Source organism: Phalacrocorax carbo, chromosome 1, assembly GCF_963921805.1.
Source record: "Phalacrocorax carbo chromosome 1, bPhaCar2.1, whole genome shotgun sequence".
Classification (NCBI taxonomy): domain Eukaryota; kingdom Metazoa; phylum Chordata; class Aves; order Suliformes; family Phalacrocoracidae; genus Phalacrocorax; species Phalacrocorax carbo.
In genome coordinates this window covers 171,204,513-171,225,256 of record NC_087513.1, presented here as the reverse complement: position 1 = coordinate 171,225,256, position 20,744 = coordinate 171,204,513, and the positions used below count along the sequence as shown (strand labels likewise).

At 38.8% G+C, this 20,744-nt stretch overlaps 1 protein-coding gene across 3 annotated transcripts in view; it reads right to left on the bottom strand.

The window, feature by feature from the left end:
• Positions 1–6,959: 6,959 nt before the first annotated feature.
• EDNRB (endothelin receptor type B) overlaps positions 6,960–20,744 on the bottom strand; it is a 29,973-nt gene continuing 16,188 nt past the window's right edge. The window contains exon 9 of one of the 3 annotated variants that reach the window (XM_064440711.1): positions 6,960–8,416. The gene's annotated coding sequence lies outside the window, so the exon portion shown is untranslated. Of the gene's footprint in view, positions 8,417–17,805; positions 18,943–19,744; positions 20,741–20,744 lie in introns of those variants that run through there. The other 2 variants (XM_064440709.1, XM_064440710.1) reach the window with 2 other exon arrangements.

Sequence of the window (20,744 nt, the reverse complement as noted above, 5' to 3'; positions counted from 1 at the left end):
TACGGCTACCGAGTATTGTATGGAATTTAGTTCTATGCTTGGAGGAGACAATGAACACCTCCTATTCTTTTTGAGTTATTCCATTAATGTAAAAGTAAACACGAAACATGCTGTGTATGGGACATGTTCTCAGTGAACATCCTGTGCAGTTTATCTCTGGTCATGCTGCAATCAAATCCAGGTTATGTAGACAGGAAAACAAGATATAATTCAGGTTTTCCATACTGAATTGTCTTAAAAGTCCCATAATTAAGTTTCCAGGCAGAAAATGAAGCTGTGTGGAAGCAACATGGCCAGTGACAACCATGTGTATTTTCAGGAATTCTGAGGAACAGTAAGAATCAAGCATACTTCTGCCTGGACCAGGGGAAAGCTGTGTGTAATGTAGAGCCTGGGAGGTAATGATCCTCAGCCAGCAGGAATGTTGGCTGCTGCCTGTGGACTGATCTGCAACATTATTGAAGGGCCAGATGCCAGTACAGATAGGACCTTGCTGGCTTTACTAATGTGATGATAAGAGTGTAGTTTCCCTTGGTTGCAGAGGTTAGGTTTTCACAGAGGTTTTGCATGGTGCTCTGGAAAGATGCATGTTTAATATATGTATTGACTACATTTGGGATTTGGGACTGAAAATACCCATTAGGTCATGTTGTCAAATTAAGTTAATTATGCTTTTTAAAAGTGCCCAGAGAACCAGTATATGAAGAAGGCATGATGCTCTCCACAGTTCTTCTTAAAATTCTAAAAATCTTAAAAGAGTTTACTTAAAGAAAAAGAACCCATATGTGCAATTCTAGGTCTGCAATTTAAGACATGCTTTATTGTTTATTGTGTTTAGAGTTAGAAAAAGAGAATATAAGGTACTGGAAATCAAATTGAATTTTTTTTTTTTTTATAGAGGCCCAGGATATTAAAATCCCCAGACAAATTTTAGAAAATCATCTAAGTATAGAATAACAAATAGACATGAGTACAAAGACAGAAATCCCAGAGTTGCAAGGCAGTCTTTCACATGACATTCAGGTAGGCTCAGTCTTATTTACAGTTTGTTTGAAGAAAGGTAAACAACTTTGTCCATCAGCAGTCTCAGATTTGTGGGTATCCGTGCCAGTGTTAACACTGATGCGTCTTTTCTCTCAATGCCACACTAACAATCTGAATTTAGAACCAACCTGCCTCACCAGCTGCAGCTTAGTGAATTTCTGCTTTTGTTCATACATAACAAGAAATACAAATAGCAAACCAAAATAATTTGATTTCTGAGTTAAATACTTCTGACAACTGACTTGCAATGACCTTACCCTCCTAGTTCTAAATAAAGACTTGAATAGATACTATTTAGAAACTGAAAACAAATCCAGCTTTTTCCATGATGACTTTTGTAATGTGTTGATGAGGCATTCTCTTTCTCTTGAAGAGATATAGATTTCACGGAGTTTTTTCTTTACAATCAGGGCTTTCTTAATTTAGCAAGAAAAGGAAATCATGAATGCACGCAGTGCTCATGATAGCTGGTGACTGCTTCATGTCAAATATAGACTTTGGAATAGGAATGAGAATCCAGCTTCCCACATTTGTGAGTACCCTAATTGCTGGAGAAGTGTAATTAGATTTCTGCTTGTTCTCCAGACTAATCAATCTTGGCTGTATTTTTAATTTTCGTAGAGCAGCACAGATGAATAGCAGGGCTGGATAATCTTTGCTTCTTGATACTAGCAGTCTGCAGTCTGATGCCTGGTACTCTTTTTAGAGGTGAAAAAAGGCAAATTGACATTTGAAAACAGTCCTGTCTTCATCCCCCCATCCCCATCCCCCCGCCTTTTTAGAAGTTACTGTATCGGTTGAGTTACTTTATAAAGGGCTGGAAGGGAATAAGTTAGTGAATAACCTTCTTTGTATAGTAAGCATTCTTTTTTTTGCATAGCAAATGCCCTGGTTTTGAATCTTAGAAGGAAGATGATCAAGAATGCTGTATTCTTCCTGGAGTTCATGCCTTAGAAAGGCATTATGTGCGCACTGAGTCTACCTGCCAGACTGGGCTTCTTGGGAAAACAGGCGTAATTTAAAATCCCACTTATGTATAAACATGAGACGTGTCGAGTTACTCAGCTGTGCCAAAAAGGTAGAAATCTTGTGCATGTTTGGAAGCAGATTGTCACAGGAGATTCACTGTGGGACTGCATCCAAAATGTCACTACAAATATAGATTTGTTAGGTTGGTCAATAAGTGGGGGAGGGGAAGATCTGCAGGAGATTACCCAGAGACCTCAGGGAGGTTTCTCACCACCCATCACACTGAGCACATCAACTATGGCCCATAAAAAGAAACACTGGAGAGAGCAGGGAGAGTGTAGGACATGTCAAATTATTCTAGGCACCTGTGTTTTGGTAACTGAAAACCACCACTTGGGATTTGGTATGGCTGATACCCGATTGGAGTACCCATCAATGCATTTATTTTGTTCCTGATTTCTAGCATAAATCAAAGTACCAATTTATGCCGTGTATACAAAAACATAGATCTAGATTTGGCTCTTAGTCCTTGGTCTTGTAAGGTATTTTCACATCTTCTTAAGATGAATGGTTTAAAAAATCCTGATTTTAATCCAATTATTCCCATGTCTACAATGATTCATGTTCTCAAGGCTTCCTACAACAAAAAAACGGTTTGACTAGTCTGACTTGTTCTTCCTCTTTCAACTTTTCTTTTAAGTATCCTAGATGATGGTTGACACTAGAACCAGGAATCCAGACACATTGACATCAAAAGCAATTGTAATATGTATGTGGCAACAAGGGTGGGGGTCAGAGTGGAAGGAAGAGGAGCACTTTGAAGATGTCATGATAACTCAGGCATGTTTAGATTCAGTAAGTAGGTGTGCCTTTTTCTGTATCCTGCTCATCTGCAGACTAGGATGTTTGAAGAGAGGGAAAAATGAAATGTTATTTCCAGTAAAGGGGAGGAGACTTAACAATGGTAAAATCATTATGAAAAAAACAATCAGCGGAGAGATCGTTAGAATTTTTAGCCAGGGAATAAGTGAAAAAAAGTGTACATATTTGAAATAAAGAGGAAAATTGCTGCATTTAACTGTTTTCCAAAGCACTGACGTTTGCAATTATAATTTATTTGTGGCTGAATTTTATAAAAGCTGTTACAATAAATGCAAGGGTAGAACTGAATAATATTTTAACCTATTTGGTTATTTGCCAGAAATGTGATTGAAATTAACTGGCAATTTAAATTACATTTGCAAATACAAAATTTGGTTGGTTGTCATTTAGTTGGTAACAGATCGATCAGGACGCTGGCCATCTCCTGAGATTTTGGCAGGGGTATCTCTCAGGGCCCATGCACTGAGGTGGCCTCTGGTGTATCACAGAACGAAACCCAGGGGGACCAGTGAATAAATCTCCCCCAACATTTGCCTACCATGACAGCCCTTATTGTCCTGATAAACTGAGACCCAGACCATCATGGAGAAGGTGCACCAGCAATTATTTGATAAAGACTCTACATCATATCTGATAAGGGTATGGGAGAAACTGTTTCCCAAGTGGATCTCTACCACAAAATTGTCAGTGATGGTCAACAGGACACACTACTTAGTAATACCTTTTTAGTGACGGCGCAATGGTGTGTTAACGGAAAGCCAGGAACTGTGATTTCGCACAATGACAAGGCCCACCTGTAACTGCAGAGAGTTTTTTCCAGCTCTACTATTCTTTAAACCTTCCAAGCCTGCTGGTAGAGTGAGGACAACCAGAAGTCACCGCAATCACTGCTGGAGTGGTTGTGCACTTAGCTCCTGTATGGATATCCAGTAGGACTAGAAGGAGGCGACACAACTGGTTCAAGACCAGTTAGTAACTACAAAAGTAATTTTTAGTTTGCAGAATTTTTCAGGGCTTTATCCACACAAAAAGAAAGGAAATAGTGATTCTACTTTTTTTTCTGAAAGTTGAGGGATTATCCCATGATCCAGATCATGAAGCTGTAGCTTCTATATATTATCCTTGTCTGGGGCCATCTCAACTCCTGCCATTCATCTGACTTAAAATCTATGTTTGGAATTATTCTCATAACCTTTCATTCTCTCAGGTGAATTAATATTTAAGTATTTAATAGAAAGTGAAACAGTGTCAAGAAGAGAATACCCCAGGTATCTAGAGGTACATACGATACATAAGAGATACATAAGATATTTGAAATATCAAAATGGATTTAAAATTATTTGTTCAGCTATTGCACTTATATATATATATGTATATAAATTTGTGTGTTGGGGTGGCGGTTCTGGGGCATAACTTTAATAATGTTCACTTTGGTTGGTACCAGATCAGCTTTTCCTAATTTTGCTCTAAGTATTGCCAATTTGAGCTTTGGCTGAAGACATACATTCACTGAGTTTCAATGGTCTTTTTCCCTCCAGCTGTTTGTTACTACCTTTATGCCATTTACTACCCTGTATCTAACCAGAAAAGTGATTTGTGAGTACTCCCTAACTCATTTCAGGAAAAATTGCTTGGACTGATTTCTTTAGTTTAAGAAGTTTACCTGGTTTGCCTTGTCTGAAGTGGATTAGGAAACCCTAATATAAACTGTTCTTCTAGCAGAATTGTAGAAATGCTAAAATCTTTGGCAGTGCCTTCTGTAGCAAGCTCTCACTCAAAGACACAGGGCAGGGCAGTGGTCTCAAGGGGCAACTCCTCAAAGCACAAAAGGACCATCCGGGTGTGCAGGAAACAGCAGGTGTGGCAGGCAGCCAGCTTGGCTGAACAGGGAACTCCTGACTGAGCTCAAACGCAAAATGGAAATACACAGAAAGCCGAAGTGGGGATGGACTGAGGAGGAGTATGGAAAGCATTGCTTGAGCTTGAAGGGATGAAGTTAGGAAGGCCAAAGCCTGCCTGGAGTTTAAACTGACGAGTGATGGGAAAGGTAACAAGAACTTCTATAAGTACATTGGGAGCAAAAGGAAGACCAAGGAAAATGTGGATCTGCTGCTGAAGGGGATGGATGACTTGATGAAGGATGTAGAAAAGACAGACTGACTCAGCATTTGTTTTGCCTTGGTTCTTACTGGCAAGTTCTGCTTTCAGGCTTCCTGAAACTTTGTGGCAGAGTATGGGGGAAAGAAGTGTTACCCATTACAGAGTGTGCTGGAATTAGAGACTAGTTAAGCAAATTGGGCATATACAAGACCATGGGGACTGGACAGAACGCATCGAAGACTGCTGAGTGAGCTGGTTTATGTCATTGTGATGTTCTTCAGCATCATCTTTGAAAGGTGATAGAGAGCACGGGAGGTTCCTGAAGATGTGAAAAAGACAAATGCCACGTGCATCTTCAGAAAGTGCAGGAAAGAGGATCTGGTAGACAACAGGCCAGTCAGCCTCACCTCAGTCTGTGGGAAAGTTATGGAGCAAATCCTGCTGGAGAGCTTTTCCAGGCACGGTGGGGACAAGAATGTGATTTACCAAGGGTAAATCATGCCTGATGACATCTTGTTGCCTTCAATGATAACATGACTGGCTGTGTGGATAAAGGGAGAGCAATGGGTGGCCACAAGTCCTGAAAAAAGAGGAAGGAATCTCTGGAGGTACTGGCATGTAGACAAGAGGCATATAAAAAGGAAAAAGATATATATATCATATACCTTTTCTAAAACCTATCAATGCTTTTTTTTAAAATACATGAAATTATTTTATTCAGATTCATGTATTCAGATTCATGTACAGATTTCATGTATCAAGAAAGATGAGAGCTTTTAGTTTGCTAAATTTATTATTTGGAGATGAGTAAGTGCTTATGCTTCAGTTAATTCTCCATTTTTCTTATCAGATGATTGCCAAATCATCCTAGTATTTAGTAACAGTTATCACCATAAGTATTCTGTTCTAAGGATCTTAGAGTTCCTGCATATGCACACCTTTTTTTTTCAAAATAAAACATTCCGGGTTTACAGGTTTGACCAAAGCTGTGGTTTTAGGACTTTAACTGCTGAAGCTGCAAATTTGAGGCATACCTCACTATAGATGGAAGTCTGAGAAGGAAAATGTAGCTATGTTTCACAAAATATGACATTTTAAAATTATATTGCAGAGTCTGATTTCAGTTTTGTCATTTTTGTATGATTTTAAACTTACATCCATGTAAAAACCTCCAACATATTTTGGCCCTATAAATCAGGCTGTTGTATTCTGTATTCCTCTTCAATGTAAAATTCAAGCTCCACACAAAGACTCAGGTGCAGAGTTAGGTGAGATATTGACACACTGGGGGAATGAGAGCTAAGGCTCACAGCTCTGTTGATGTTAAGCAAATCATTCATCTACCTATAGAGCAGCTGTAAGACTACATCAGTGATATTCCTTGAAACAAATATGAACATCTACATCTGAGCTATTCCCTTTAAACTCCCTTCACTGCTGAAGTATAAACTTTATTGTTGGAGAACAGCAGGCCCCTGCTGGTGTTCTAATACAGATCCACAAAAAAGATGGACCTCAGTCTGAGGGTGTCTCTTTTTCTCCACTAACTAAAAAGCAAACCTAGTATGACTATCCAAAATGTAAGTATCCGTACTGCAGACATGTAAAGTTAGTGGAGAGAAATTCCACCTGGTGCATCTGGCCTCTGTCACCATGCTGGTCTGCCACGAATCCAGTGCTGAGAAAACAAGTTGGCATGAAAGACTAACTGGAAGAACGTTAGTGTCACATATCAAAAGGACAACTGAGATTTGAAACCCTTGAAATTATGTTTGCAGAAGTGCTACAGGAAATGTATGTGCTGGCAGCCTAACTATGTGGAGCCAAGAAAAAGATCAGGATGATACTGAACCCTTTCCTGGGAAAAGACAGCAAGGTAAGTTGTAGCCTTCAGATATGTGTCCAAACATGCACACTAAAAGCACCTTTTTACCACAACCAGAATAAAAACAAAACCAATACTGTATGAAAGACTTCTCTTTCTTTTTTGTTGCTTTCTTTCATTGCCTCAAAGAAGGCAATAAATCTAAATAACAAAGTTGCCATTTTTTTTCTTACAGAGGTGGAAACATGTTTTAAGCATGCACAAACAGTATATTTTATTAAAAAGACTACCAAGGACCGCAACTACCTTTTAATAGGAATAAAAACTGTTTTTGTGTCTGAAACCGGTCTTGTGTACATTGTTATGAAGATGTAGCTGTTGAATGTCATGGATTTGTGAGTTTAATTCCTCAGTCTTAGCACTATATTCCTATATGTCTTTGCTTACATCATGGTGTACTGTAGTGTGGTGATGAGGATGACTTCACTGCTTCCTGTACAAAGCAATGGTAAGTAGATCCTTTTGAGTTTCTTCGCTCCCATTAAACATGTGCTGGTCCATTGCCAGATGGTTGAAGTAGCAGGATGCCTGAATCATCTGAGAGTGGCAGCTTTTGCCATTCAGTTTGCATCTCTTAGTTGTATGCACATTACTGTATTTTATCATTCAATATGATATGCATATACAGTTAGAAGAAATAAAAGAAATATGAATTATAACTACGATGTGCTTAGAAATATTTTAATAGCTGTTGAAAAGATACAAAGAAGACAGAGGGTTATTTATAAGAAAAGAAGCAGTCTGGATGTAAGAGAGGTCAGGGCAGAACAAATAATAAAAAAGACGTATTTATGAGTGATATCAGTGAACAGCACAGAAGCCAGCACATAAAGAAAATTAATGAAAGAAGATTAAGGAATGGAAGAGGAAGACTGGAACTATCTGGGTTGAAGATAAAGTATTTTCTGAGTAGATCCGAATGAAAACAATACTACTAATAATAAAGGCTAGATGGCCCTGACAGAATTGCAATGGCTGACACAGAAAAGGCAGAAGCATTCCATAAGTGTTTCAGTTCTGTATTATGGACTGGGGAGAAAAATGTTGTCTTCCTGTTGGGTGATGAAGATTTAGTATCCTCCAGTGGTACTAAGGATAGCTAGCAGGTGCAAGACACCACATGATTTCGAGTTAACAGTTCCAATAATCTTGCAACCAAACCCTTGTTAAGACTATTGAGATTAGTATCAAAAGCCTCTGGTGTTAATTTTCAAGAAGCCCTGTAATTTCCAGGGGACTGGAGAGAAGCTAACACTGTGACATTATTTTAAAACAGAAAATGGATAAAAAACCAGACCTGGATAATGTAGGCCTGGCAGCCAGAGCACAACATTAGGCCAAACAATGGATGAATTTACACACACTGATTAATAATTAAGAAAGGTTAATATCATTAATTTCAATCAATGAAATCAAGAGAAATAAATCTTTGCATAGTTACTGAATACTTTGAATGAAGATCCAACTTTGGCTGAAGAACTGAGAAACTTCTGGTAGAGGTTTGACTTGGCACTGCATGACACCTTCATTAACACGCTGCAGAAAAACAGGTCAACACAGCACACATTACATTGATGAAAAACTGTTTATCTCCATATGTGATTGTAAATAACAGTGTATCTGTGTCTTGTTCAATTAACTGTGTTTTCCATGAGATGCCAAAGGGACTATTTTTGGCTCTATGTCATTAAGCGTTTTTTACCAATGACTAGGGACAAAATTTGTTGATTACACAAAGACAACAGGAGTGAAAAATTCAGAAGAGATGGGTGAGGATTAAAGAGTAAGCAAGAGTAGACAAACAAATTACATTTCCGTACAAACAAATAGAAGGTCTAACACCTAGGAACAAAAATGTAAGCCATAAAAATGGGAGAGAGGACTTTCATGTGAAGTAATGATTCTGAAGAGGGCATGCTATAACCCTTTATTGAGACCACATGGACAAAAAAAGGCAAATGCTATCCTTAGGTGTATATATTGGACAGGAGTGGAAGGTTAAGTCATTGCTGCATTTAGCAAAGAAGAAATTGCTACTGGAATAGCATGTCCAGTTCTGGTGTTCAGAATTCATGATGGATGTGAATAATTTGGAGAAGGGTCAAAGAAAAGCCATGGGAATATTAAAGACCTGGAAAGCCTCCAGGAGTTCAATCTACTTAGTTTATCAACGTGATGACTCAAGGATAACTGGTCACGGTACACAAAAGCGGGACAAATAGCAAAGGGCTGTTCAGGCCAGCAGTCAGAGGTCTGACAAGCTCCTCTGTCAAAAGGTGAAGCTAAAAATTCAAACAAAAAATAAAGCACTTTCTTTTTCTTAACAATCCATGAAATTAATGGCTAAATTCACTCACTGAAGTGTGGCATCACTGGCATTTTTTAAATCTAGACTGGATTTCTGTAAAGACGAGTTTTAATTTTCAAGGGGACTACTTATTCTGAAGCAGAAACAACCCTGTGAAACTTTGTGGACTCTGTCACTGATGGGATCAGACTGGATAAGGATATTTGAGCCCTTCTGCCCTTTATCTATGACTGTGTGGATATGTCCTTTCTTCACTGTGCTCTGCGAGAGCTGGTATCTGTTTCTATAGGACATAACATGGGAATGATGCTACCTTAGATCTGATAAGCAGTACAGCAGTGTTGTTCTGGTGATGAGCTCAGGCTAATTAACCATGTCATGCACAAGGGCCAGTCAATCATGCGTGGTAACGTAACTATGCTGCTTCCCTTTGTGGAGCTGGCTCTACAAAAACCAGGGTTGTGCAGCTGTTTGATGTTTGTACAGTTCAATATAGACCCTAAGCAAGTACGTTTTCACGTACTAAAAATACGATTGCAGGAAAAATGCTTCTCTTTTTGATGAAGGTAAAGTCATTACTGTAAGTTGCATTGTGGTATTTTAAACTGTTTTATGTATCCAGACAACAGTGATAGCTGAGACATTAGAGGGTGTCTGGTTACCTTAACATACTAGCCACACTATGACACACTATTCCTGGTTTTCTTAGCTGTTTTTTGGCTCTGATGTGTGTGATGTTCCTACTTGTATCATTTAATGAGAAACATTGAACAGAGGGTTTATTGCAATGTTATTTATACTGAGAAGAGGAAATAGATGACAAGAAAATGAATAACTTCTGTGAAAAACTGTGAAATAAAAAAAATCTAATGGAAAACTTTTTACAGTGGTTCATAGTTTACCATCGCAGTCAGTAGGTGAGTCATTGAACCAAAAGCTCTCTCACTCTTTATTTACTTGTAGTAAATATTTGCAACACGTAAGTAATTATTTGCATTACTGGATCTCATCCCTGGAATGTTCCAGGCACATTCTCTGATTCTATGATACCTGTGTGGACTAGGGCATGTATTGTATATTCTGCCTTAAACAAGGGTTTCCTAGATATTATAGTCACTTGGAACTTAACACCACCTTTCTAAAAAGCTTTCGCCAAATAAACAACCCCAATACATACATATGCAATGAAAACACAAAATTAAAATGACAGTTCCCTTGCTAAATGCAAGCACAGAAACACTTCAATGATGTGAAAACTAAAAAGGAATTGCACAAAAATTAGAGGGGAGAGAAAGATGAGGATGGGTATAAAACCAGTGAAAGCATATGTAGATTAAATCAAGATGGCCTAAGGGAATAATCTGTATCTAAATTTTAGGCACCTTATGAACCAGTCTTCCTAAAATGCTTCTGTCTCTGTCTACAGCAGTTTGGTTCAGAGCAGTAGGATGGGTTTTGAAGTAAACCCTTTGATTTTCTTCACTTGCTGGGATTCAGTTTGGTTCTTAGACCGATTTCAATGGTTTCAAAGTAGATTAGTTTTGGAAGAAACTACATCCACCTCCATTTGAAGTGTTCTCCAACATGTGATGGGGGTATTAGTGTGTGAACCTATAGAGTCCGCACCATCACATAGCGTCCAATGCATAGCTAACACACATATAGCAGTGAAATGAAACTGATAAATGCTGTGGCACCCCAAAGCAGTTCTTGTGCTATATTAAGGGCCCTGGGCCACGACCGCAAGGGCTGCTGTGCCTTTTAAAGCCTGATGACGATGAGCTGCAGCATATAATCTACATAGGAACTAGCTGCATCAGAAATGGTTCTCTCTCCTTTTTGTTCAATAGTCTTTCTGCTGTCATTTCAGCAACTGAGTGAGCTGCTGATGTGGCAGGCCTGAGAATAGATTTCCAAGGTTTTTATACTAAAACCTCATTATGTGACCCTTCCCCTCCCTGAACACAGCTCCTTTGAATGCTATTCAGTTCATCACTGTGGTTCCTGTCCCTTGCACACAAACAAGAAGTTAATTCCTCAGGCCCATAACCTCCAGTCGACCGTGCTCAAAGCAGTAGCCATGTCAAGGAATTCAGTTCTGCTTGTCTTCTGCTTCAGAGAAAGGGAGATCCTAGAGGACAGCTCTTTAAAAGACATCTCCTGCTGAGTTAGCCATGGCAGCCATAGGATTAAGTTTCCATTCCTCCCCTATTATGTCTCACAGCCCATGCTGTCCAAACTCAGAGCGGGAAGGTAGTTTTGGCAAAAAGCACCACAGTATCACCCAGAAACACCATGAACAGGAACAGAAAGAAGGCTCTGTGCAAGAGACCTTGTATATGCAGCGGTGGCTGGGGCAATGATGTGTTTGATTTACATGAGACAGAAAAAAAGACTCACTAGCTTAGAGGTTAGACTTTGATTTTTATGAGACTTTTGACTTTGTCTCACATGATATCCTCATGAACACCCTGAAGAATATTTATCTAAAAAGTAATCACTGTGAGGTTATTCTAAACTCATGTGGTTTTAAAACCACCTTTAATAGGAACTATTGCTGTCAGGTTGGTAAAACCTTGCATCTATGAGCATGGTTCTGTTCAGTACTTTTATGGTTGACTTGAATGGATTATAGTGTACGCTTAGGGAATTGCATATGAAATGGAATATTGAAGCACACTGGAAGATAGAATTCAAAACTGTCTTGATGAACCAGAGAACAGATCCAGAGAGGTTATCCTCCCCCTCAACTCTGCCCTAGTGAGACCACATCTCGAGTACTGTGTCCAGTTTTCGGCCCCCCAGTTTAAGGACAGGGAACTGCTTGAGGAAGTCCAGTGGAGAGATACCAAGATAATCAGGGGATTGGAGCATCTCCCTTATGAGGAAAGGCTGAGAGACCTGGGATTGTTCAGCCTGGAGAAGAGAAGACCGAGGAGGGATCTTGTCAATACTTATAAGTATCTGAAGGGTGGGTGTCAGGATGATGGAACTGGACTCTTTTCAGTGGTGCCCAATGACAGGCCAAGGGGCAATGGGCACAAGTTGGAACACAGAAATTTCCACCTGAATATGAGGGAAAATCTTCTTCACTGTGAGGGTGCCAGAGCAGTGGAACAGGCTGCCCAGAGAGGCTGTGGAGTCTCCTTCCCTGGAGACATTCCTGTGTCCCCTGCTCTAGGTGTGCCTGCTCAAGCAGGGGGGTTGGACAAGATGATCTCCAGAGGCCCCTTCCAACCCCTACCATTCTGTGATTCTGTGAGATAACTTTGATTTTAATATCTTTCAAATATTTTGTAATAGTTTGTCAGTGTCTGTTGCCTGTTGCAGCAAAATAACTCACAATCTTAAGTACTTACATTGCAGTTGCAGCTACAAATCTATAATCCTGAATTTCATAGAAGTCTGGTGTTGTTTTAATGTGGTGTATATTTTAAGGAATAATTTAAAAAACATATTGGTATAAACGAGTGAAGGAACTGACATGCCTTGTCAGGTAGGGAGCCTTGAAGAGAAAGTTCTTAATTGAAGTGGACAATGTGTTCCCTCCTCTTGTTTAATTACTCTTAAGGAATGCATCTGCTTATCTTCATTAACCGTACTTGACATTTGTATATATATGATGTGCATTTCACAACTTCCTTCCTGCTTTTCAAGAAGCCCAGCAAAATCAAAGTTTTCTGTACTACAGAATTACTACCTCAAGGTCACTCTAAATGCATACAATTGTTAACAGAACAAAATGGAGGAAAGTGTATACATTATCATTACTGTCACCTTACAAATAGGGTATTCTTTTGCTTCTTACCCTCCAAAAGATGTAATAGGTTTATCTTATTTAATCAGGTTATAGAAAAATATTCTTCAGAAAAAGAGAGATCATGGCTTCATATTTATTACACAATGAGTTAATGCAATGAGACACAATCATAACTTAATCCTTGTTGAAGGATATAAAAGGGTAGACAAACAACAGATATGCTAGAGTCTACAGAAAGAAGACATGTAGATTTTGAATATTTATTTTAAACTAAAAAGTAAACACACCTACCTAGTATTATTAGCACTATACCTGACGTGTATTTGGCCACAATAAAATAAAATAAAATAATTCACTCAAAGGAATTCAACCTCTTCATCTCTCACAAAAACATGTCAGTTACAACACAGCTCTCTCATGGTACCCTTAAAAAAAATTGCAGCCCTGAAGGGCCTTTTCTAAGAAGGTCCTGTCCGTTCTCTTACACATCAAGACGTCTTTGCCTGGCAAACTTCCATTGACTTCAGCTGTCCAGCTATCCCACAAGGAAGACAGGTTCGGTGCATTGTAAGACAAGCTTTCCAAAATGTCTGCTGACTTTTGTTGTCATAAGTACATCTGTTCTTACTCAGTGCTACATATTAAAACATCAGTTCTTCATCTAAAATCTCTTGGTATCTTTTCAAAGAAAAGTGACTAATGAAAAGACTTGACCAGCACTGAAATAGGAACATGTAAGGGCAAAAATGGGATCTCCAATTTTTTCTAATGCAGTAACTTGTCTGTCTGATCATATGCCCATCATCTACTCCAACCCCCTGCTCCAAGCAGGGTGACCTACAGCAGGGCGCTCAGGGCTGTGCCCCATCAAGTTTTAGTTACCTCCAAGGATGGAGGCTCCACAGCCTCTCTGGGCAACCTGTTGGAGTTTTCCACTAAAGAATAATTTTCTTATAAATGAAATTTCCTCTGTTTCAATTTGTGCCCACTGCCTCTTGTCTGTTCACCGGGCACCTGGCTCTGTTTTCTTTACTCCTCCCCGTCTAGTATTTATACACATCGATGAGATCCTCCTTGAGCTTCTAACCTGTGATTCTGTGATTCTCCAGGATAAGCAGTCCCAGCTCTCTCAACCTCTCCTTACCTGCCAGGTGCTCCCAAAATGCATTTAAGTAATGAAATACCTTAAAACCAATATTGCCAGTCCTTCGCTGATTCTTGCAAACAAATACAATCAAATTCAGTTCATTTCCAAGCCATCTTTTGCTTCACAAACATCACTGGTTTGAAAATACTTTGTTTTCCATTGGGAATATTGAAATTACTGAATATAAGCAAACAACAAACCTTTTTTTTTTAAATAAAGCCAATCAACAGTGATGGCCTAGTCTTGTTATACTTGTACAGTCTAATGGTTCAAACACTTAGTCCTGCCTTAGTAAGTAGTTACACCATACTTAGGATCCACCTGCATGGATGGAAGCAGACTGACACTAGCTCACTCTATGCAAGATTTGAGTTGAATAGAAGTTAGCCTGGTCTGCTCTGGAAGCAATTCAACTACCTTAGCCTGAGCTTGGTGTACACTGAACTCTGCAGCTCCTGGCTGTCTGCACTCAACCTTGTAGACATGCCTAATGCCTATTCAAAGAATTTGAGTACTATGTAATGGATACCAGATCATAACAATTCTTTCTAACTCTACAAATAAAAGATACACTAAAATTTAAAAGCCTTTTAAAACATATGTTTATAAAACTCTTTAACAGAGTCAGTAAAAAAAGAGGAGTGATTTAGATCCACTTGCCACTGAGTTGACATATACTGGAAGAGTGTTAAGATACTGATTTTACACTGAAATTTTTATTTCATTCTGAAATACCCCCTTATACACTACAAACTGACAAAAGATTTGGAAGGCTCTCATTTTCTAGCATTGAAATTCAGTCACCTTCAGTGTGAGACAGAGCAGATGTCTCTGTGCAAAGTGTGAAACTGCAGAACAGGGCAGTGTGCTCTTCTAAGTCATGCTGCGGTTGATAGGAAAAGAGAGAAACAGAGGAAGCAGATTGTAATTATTTAAATTGGAATTTGGCCAAAAGTCCATAGTTGGCAATCCTGCTATTTTGTAAGAGTGCTGTGAAAAGTGATTGTACTCCAGGTTTTACAACTCATTGGAAAGACTGGAGCAAATGTGGTCAGACCTTGAATAGTTGGAAAACTTGGTCATATCTACAAAAGTTGTAAGCTCTTGAGTAGGCAAAAGCATAGTGGAAATCTCAGCAAATCACCCTTGCTAAGAAATTCTGTTATTTTTACTCCCAACTATACCTTCTTTTACTCCTTTGCTTTGCTTCTTTTACTGTTACCAACATTTTGGCTTATGTATGTACACACACGAATCAAAACACATATATGCATAGTTATGTTAATAAATAGAGTATTTTAAATGTTTTTGACTTGTACATTAAGTACTACAATACAAATTTGTTCTTTTTTAGTTAACTAAATAGCAAATTGAAAATTTTCTTGCATAAATTGCATGTATGTGTAAGCAAATGCCAACTGACATCACCTATTTGTGACATACTGTTTTCCTGTGAAGACATTTGTAAGTAAGTGAAATACCTCAGCTTAAATATGAACGCTTGTACATAAAGATCAAATGTGAAATAAGTGAACTGCAAATATTAAGGACTTTGCCATATTCTTTGCCTGTTTGTTCTTCAATATGAAATTTGGGTAAACAAATTTAACAAAAGAATTTTAGCATTTAGTCCTATAGGAACTATCTTCATAACCTATGAAGGTAGTTGAAACAAGAGTATCAGTTTCATGGTTCATTTCACATTTGACAATCTGTTTCCATCTTCTATAAAAATATAAAGTTCTAAAACTTTGGAAAAAAGCGCTTTTCTGTTATCATAAAATGATCATAAAATTTACAAAATTAAAATATGAAATATTTAAATTAACAATTTAAAAAGTAACTAAATTATAAAATTATTTCATAACAATTTATCTTTGGAACTAAAGGGTTTCATAATGAATACCACTTAATAAATGCTGATACATATTTTAATTACCTTTCATAACATTTTCATTGAGTAGTGCATGACTTGTCAGTATTTCAAAACTTTATTATTATGACAGATATCCAAGTCAGAAAAGAACAGAAACATTTCTGTCAGGGCTCAGTGGCTTTTACTATTAATGCCTTTGAACATAAAATTTTAAAATGCAGTAGACTAGTCCAATAGTTAGGCAGGCATTCATAGCTTACGTGTGTGTAAGTCACAGATGCACGTCATACATAGTTTATATTCCTCATATTATGGAATGAATGAATGAATGTATAATTGTTTCAAAATATATTTCAAAAACCCTTAAAAATGTAAAATATGAGATTGAAGTGATAGAGCACATTACATGTTTTATTTTGTCAATATGGTTTTGCAAAAATGCTTGATTTTATTGAAACAACTTTTTCAGACAAAACTAGTGAAAAATATCCTATATATCACACAATTCATATTACATATTTTATTGCATATTTTATTTGTATACATAGTGGTATAAATATATAAATACATATATGTGTGTATGCATGTATGGATGCATATAAATATGTATTAAAACTGAATGGATGTGATTACTGCAGCTGTCAGGTATTGAAATACAGCACAAGCGAACCTCTCGCAATACATCTATGCTAGCAAGTTAAGGAGACCAATAGGGCCAAATCTGTAGGATGTGCTACCTGCTGCAGGTGCATTTCAGCGAAAAGTTTCCTATACCTTTGTCAAGCTCCACTCTGGTCCTGCAAACACCCATTAGCAATTATAATGCTTTTTCCAGTTTCGTTTCATCAGAAAAAAAAAAAATCCAGTTTGCATGAATTTTGCCATCTCGCAGCTTCAACTAACACTTACCAAATCCAACAGTTTTCTTTTTATTAGCTTGGCATGTTTCTCTCCCGCCCCTGCACAGGCTGAACATGCATTGGCTGGTTCTTGTGAGGATGTGAGCATCCTGGGGATTTGTCATTATTCTTTTTCCTGGTACCTTTCAAAGGAGAGCCATTGCCTGACGCCCTCAATTTCACCATTGATATGTTTCTTCAGGGTAACCAGACTTGTGAGCCACTAATGCGACCTTGGAAAATGAAGGTCATGAAAAGGTAAAAAGGCAACAAAAACTCCCCCTCATCCTCTCCCACAACAGCAAAAAAAAAAAAAAAACCCCAAAAAACCCCAAGTAGAAGCAAGTTTTGGAAAATGTGGTTTGTGAAGAAGGTATGGTCGCCCTAATTCCTTGAGCGTTTCCACTCAGGTTTTACTTGATTTCAGGTTTTGACTCCCACTTTTTCCAGGGCACTCTTCTAGGATGGCTACAGGGAACAGGAAGTTTCACGGCAACACTTAAAGTTATAACTGTAGATATCCACTGAGAGGCATCACCTAGGTACTAATGTGTTATTTTCCATGCTATTGTTTAAATTTTTTTGATGCAGCCTCACATCCTATAACATACATAGCTCTCTGCTGAACTGTATGATCTAACTAATTACCACATCACTACAGTAGAATTCCTCCCAGATCCTACCTCCTACAATCAGGATATCTTTGGCTTGTCACAGAGATTTCACGGAGGTTTAAGATGCTGATTACCAAGGTTAAATATACATTTCGGAATGTTTTACTTGTAATTAGAGCAGAATTTTCTTTCTAAGGGATAGTTTTCTTGTTCAAGAAGAGGAAAGAAGACTGAGGGGGGTGTGATTTTTCAGTGGTGAGGGTGAGTTTGGAACCTCCTCCACAGCTAAATGAGTGTACTTAGAAAGACTGACAAGACCAAATGGATGCCGGGTTTTTAATGATGGTACTTTTAAACTAGCAATTGCAAGCCAATAAACCATCTGACTGCTGGTGCTATGTAATCCAGTAATCTTACCACTGCTGACTGAGAAGAAAGGTGACCAGCAGGAAACAGAAGACTACTTTTGAGACTTTTTGTCTCTCTTGATCTCCTGATGTGGGCACCCGTTTAGCAACTTGGATTAAAGATTTGAACAGAAGTGCACAGCATGTACATGGAAAACTCTTGGGCCTTCATGAGCAGACTACAAGAACATGATGATCTGAGCAGCAGGCTGTAGGAAGGTACAGACCAGACCCAGCCACAGGTTCCCAGCTGGACCATCCCCCTCCACCAACACCAGAGTGCCAAATCTACCCTTCTCAAGAGTGGTTAGAGTCGAGTGTTTGAAGAACATAAACTACATGTATATTCATGTTGCTATGAGCAGCTCTGCAGAGAGGGACCTGGGGGTTCTGGTCACCAGCAAGTTGGACATGAGCCAACAGTGTGCCCTGGCAGCCAAGAGGGCCAACCATGCCCTGGGGTGCATCAAACACTGCATTGCAGCTGGTCGAGGGAGGGGATTGTCCCGCTCTGCTCTGCGCTGGTGCGGCCTCACCTCGAGTGCTGGGTGCAGTTTTGGGTGCCACAGTACCTTAAGGATAGAAAGCTACTAGAGAGAGTCCAGAGGAGGGACATGAGGTTGGTGAAGGGTTTCGAGGAGAAACCATACGAGGAGTGAACTTGAGTCACTTGGTTTGTTCAGCCTAGAGAAGAGGAGACTGAGGGGAGGCCTCATGGTGGTCTGCAGCTTCCTCACCAGGGGAGGAGGAGTGGCTGGTGCTGATCTCTTCTCTCTGGTGACCAACAACAGGACCTGAGGGGATGGCAGGAAGATGTGCCAGGGGAGGTTTAGGTTGGATATTAGGAAAAGGTTCTTCACCCAGAGTGTGGTGGAGCACTGGAACAGGCTCCCCAGGGAGGCAGTCATGGCTCCAAGCCCGATGCTATTCAAGAAGCACTTGGTCAACGCCCTCAGATGTATGGTGTAAATTTGGGGTTGTCCTGTGCAGGGACAGGAGTTGGGCTTGATGATCCTTGTGGGTCCCTTCCAACTCAGGACATTCTATGATTCTATGAAAAGACATACACAAAAAATGCTTCTTTGTAATGAGTAGTTGGTGAAGACTTTGGACCATAGCATAAGATGACAGAAAAGGAAGTGAAGAGGCCATGAGAGATATTAAGTAGAACATTTGCTTACAAGGGACTTCATCTCTATAGGTGCTTCTGTTCTGGGCACAGGAAACTTAAAACTATGTGCTGAAGGTCCTGGGACCACGAAAAAAGACAAATCTATATGGATGCAGCAGGCCACCAATTAAACAGAAGGAAATCTTACTATTTGTAACAAAACAGCAGTAACAGCAAGCACATTTTGGCAGGTACAGATACTGAAAGCATATAAAGTTATATGTATATTTGACCAGCTACAGCGTATTTAGTCTGATATTGTTTTCCACTGCTTTAAGAAAAGTAAATTGAAATATGCGCAAAATTTTAAAGTCAGCATACAAAGGGATGACAGTTTTCATCGGGTATATTCCCGCATCGAGCAGATGAACATCTAAATTAATGAACTAAAAAGTGTTTCATGTCTTTTATTTGTGATGTCCCTAACACAGGGAAATTTGTGACTATATATGGATGTGTAGAGAAGAGATTGCAACTGATATTTTGAGCAAAAACAAACAGAGCAAAGATAGGCATGTTCCAACAAACATCAGACAATTTTGCAACGCGTATGCAAGTCTGAACTCTCTCCAGTTTTCAGCTATATAAAACTATCCCACTCAAAAGCTTTGATTTTTAGTTCTGAATTGCTTCTTTGTTTAACAATTAAATGGGACCCCTAGGAGAAAAAAGGTCAGATGTCTTTTTGTAATGAATCAAAATTACAAATATTTTATTGGTAATTTAGTATGTTTACACTGTCTGAACCACAGAAGTTGCTATTTTAAGTGACCACAGAAAATGAAATATGGAATTATTTTACACAGCTATACAGAACAATAAAAATCTTTTAACATTATTTCAGTACATACAACATCCACCTGCTAAGGCAACTGTGTGTTGATTAAGAGCTGTTTTGGACAGTGAAATGTCACAGCAGATGTTCCATAACCATCATATTTTGCATTTGATTCTCTCAGGTGTAGTACCAGTGTATCAGTTCAGTCCACCCAGTCTGAAATGCCCTCTCTTGGCTCCAAGAGTTGTGTGCAGGCAGAATTCAGAGCAGCTGGGGAAATAAAATCTAGCTACTCCCTGAAGGCCAAAATACAAAGATGTGATGTAGTTTCTTATGAGTTTATTTTTTTCATCTCAAGCCATTCTGTGTCAATTCTTCAGGCCATTGGGACACATGACTCTTACTCTGTCACTCCACTCTGGGCAAGCACATCGAAGTCCTATAAAGGTGCAAGTGCCTCTCTGCAGTTATTCTGCTACCTGTGATGCCCTGTTTGAGGCTTAGAGTCTTAGATAATCTGTTTTACCCCATGAGCTGATTTTACCCTCTTTTCCTAACTTTTCTAAACAACTCTTTGTCAAAAAGAAAAGAGTATTCAGCCTTTTTTATTCAAGGTAGCAAATGTCAGCTATTTTTTTTAAAGAGCTAATGCTGTGCCCTAATTCTGCTCCAACTGGATTGAATGGGTAAACATTCATTGATCTCAGTGGATGGAGGAATAGACCTGTACTGAGGACTTTAGAAAATGCCTGTCTTCAGTATTAAGAGATGTAATTTTAGCTAGAACATAGATGCACTGGAGGTCTCCTGTGTATTCTTTTAACTGTATGAGAGCAAAAGTTTGAAAATTTTTTATTACAGGAAATGAGAGCTTCAGTAAAAATATTGCTTCCAAAAACACTGC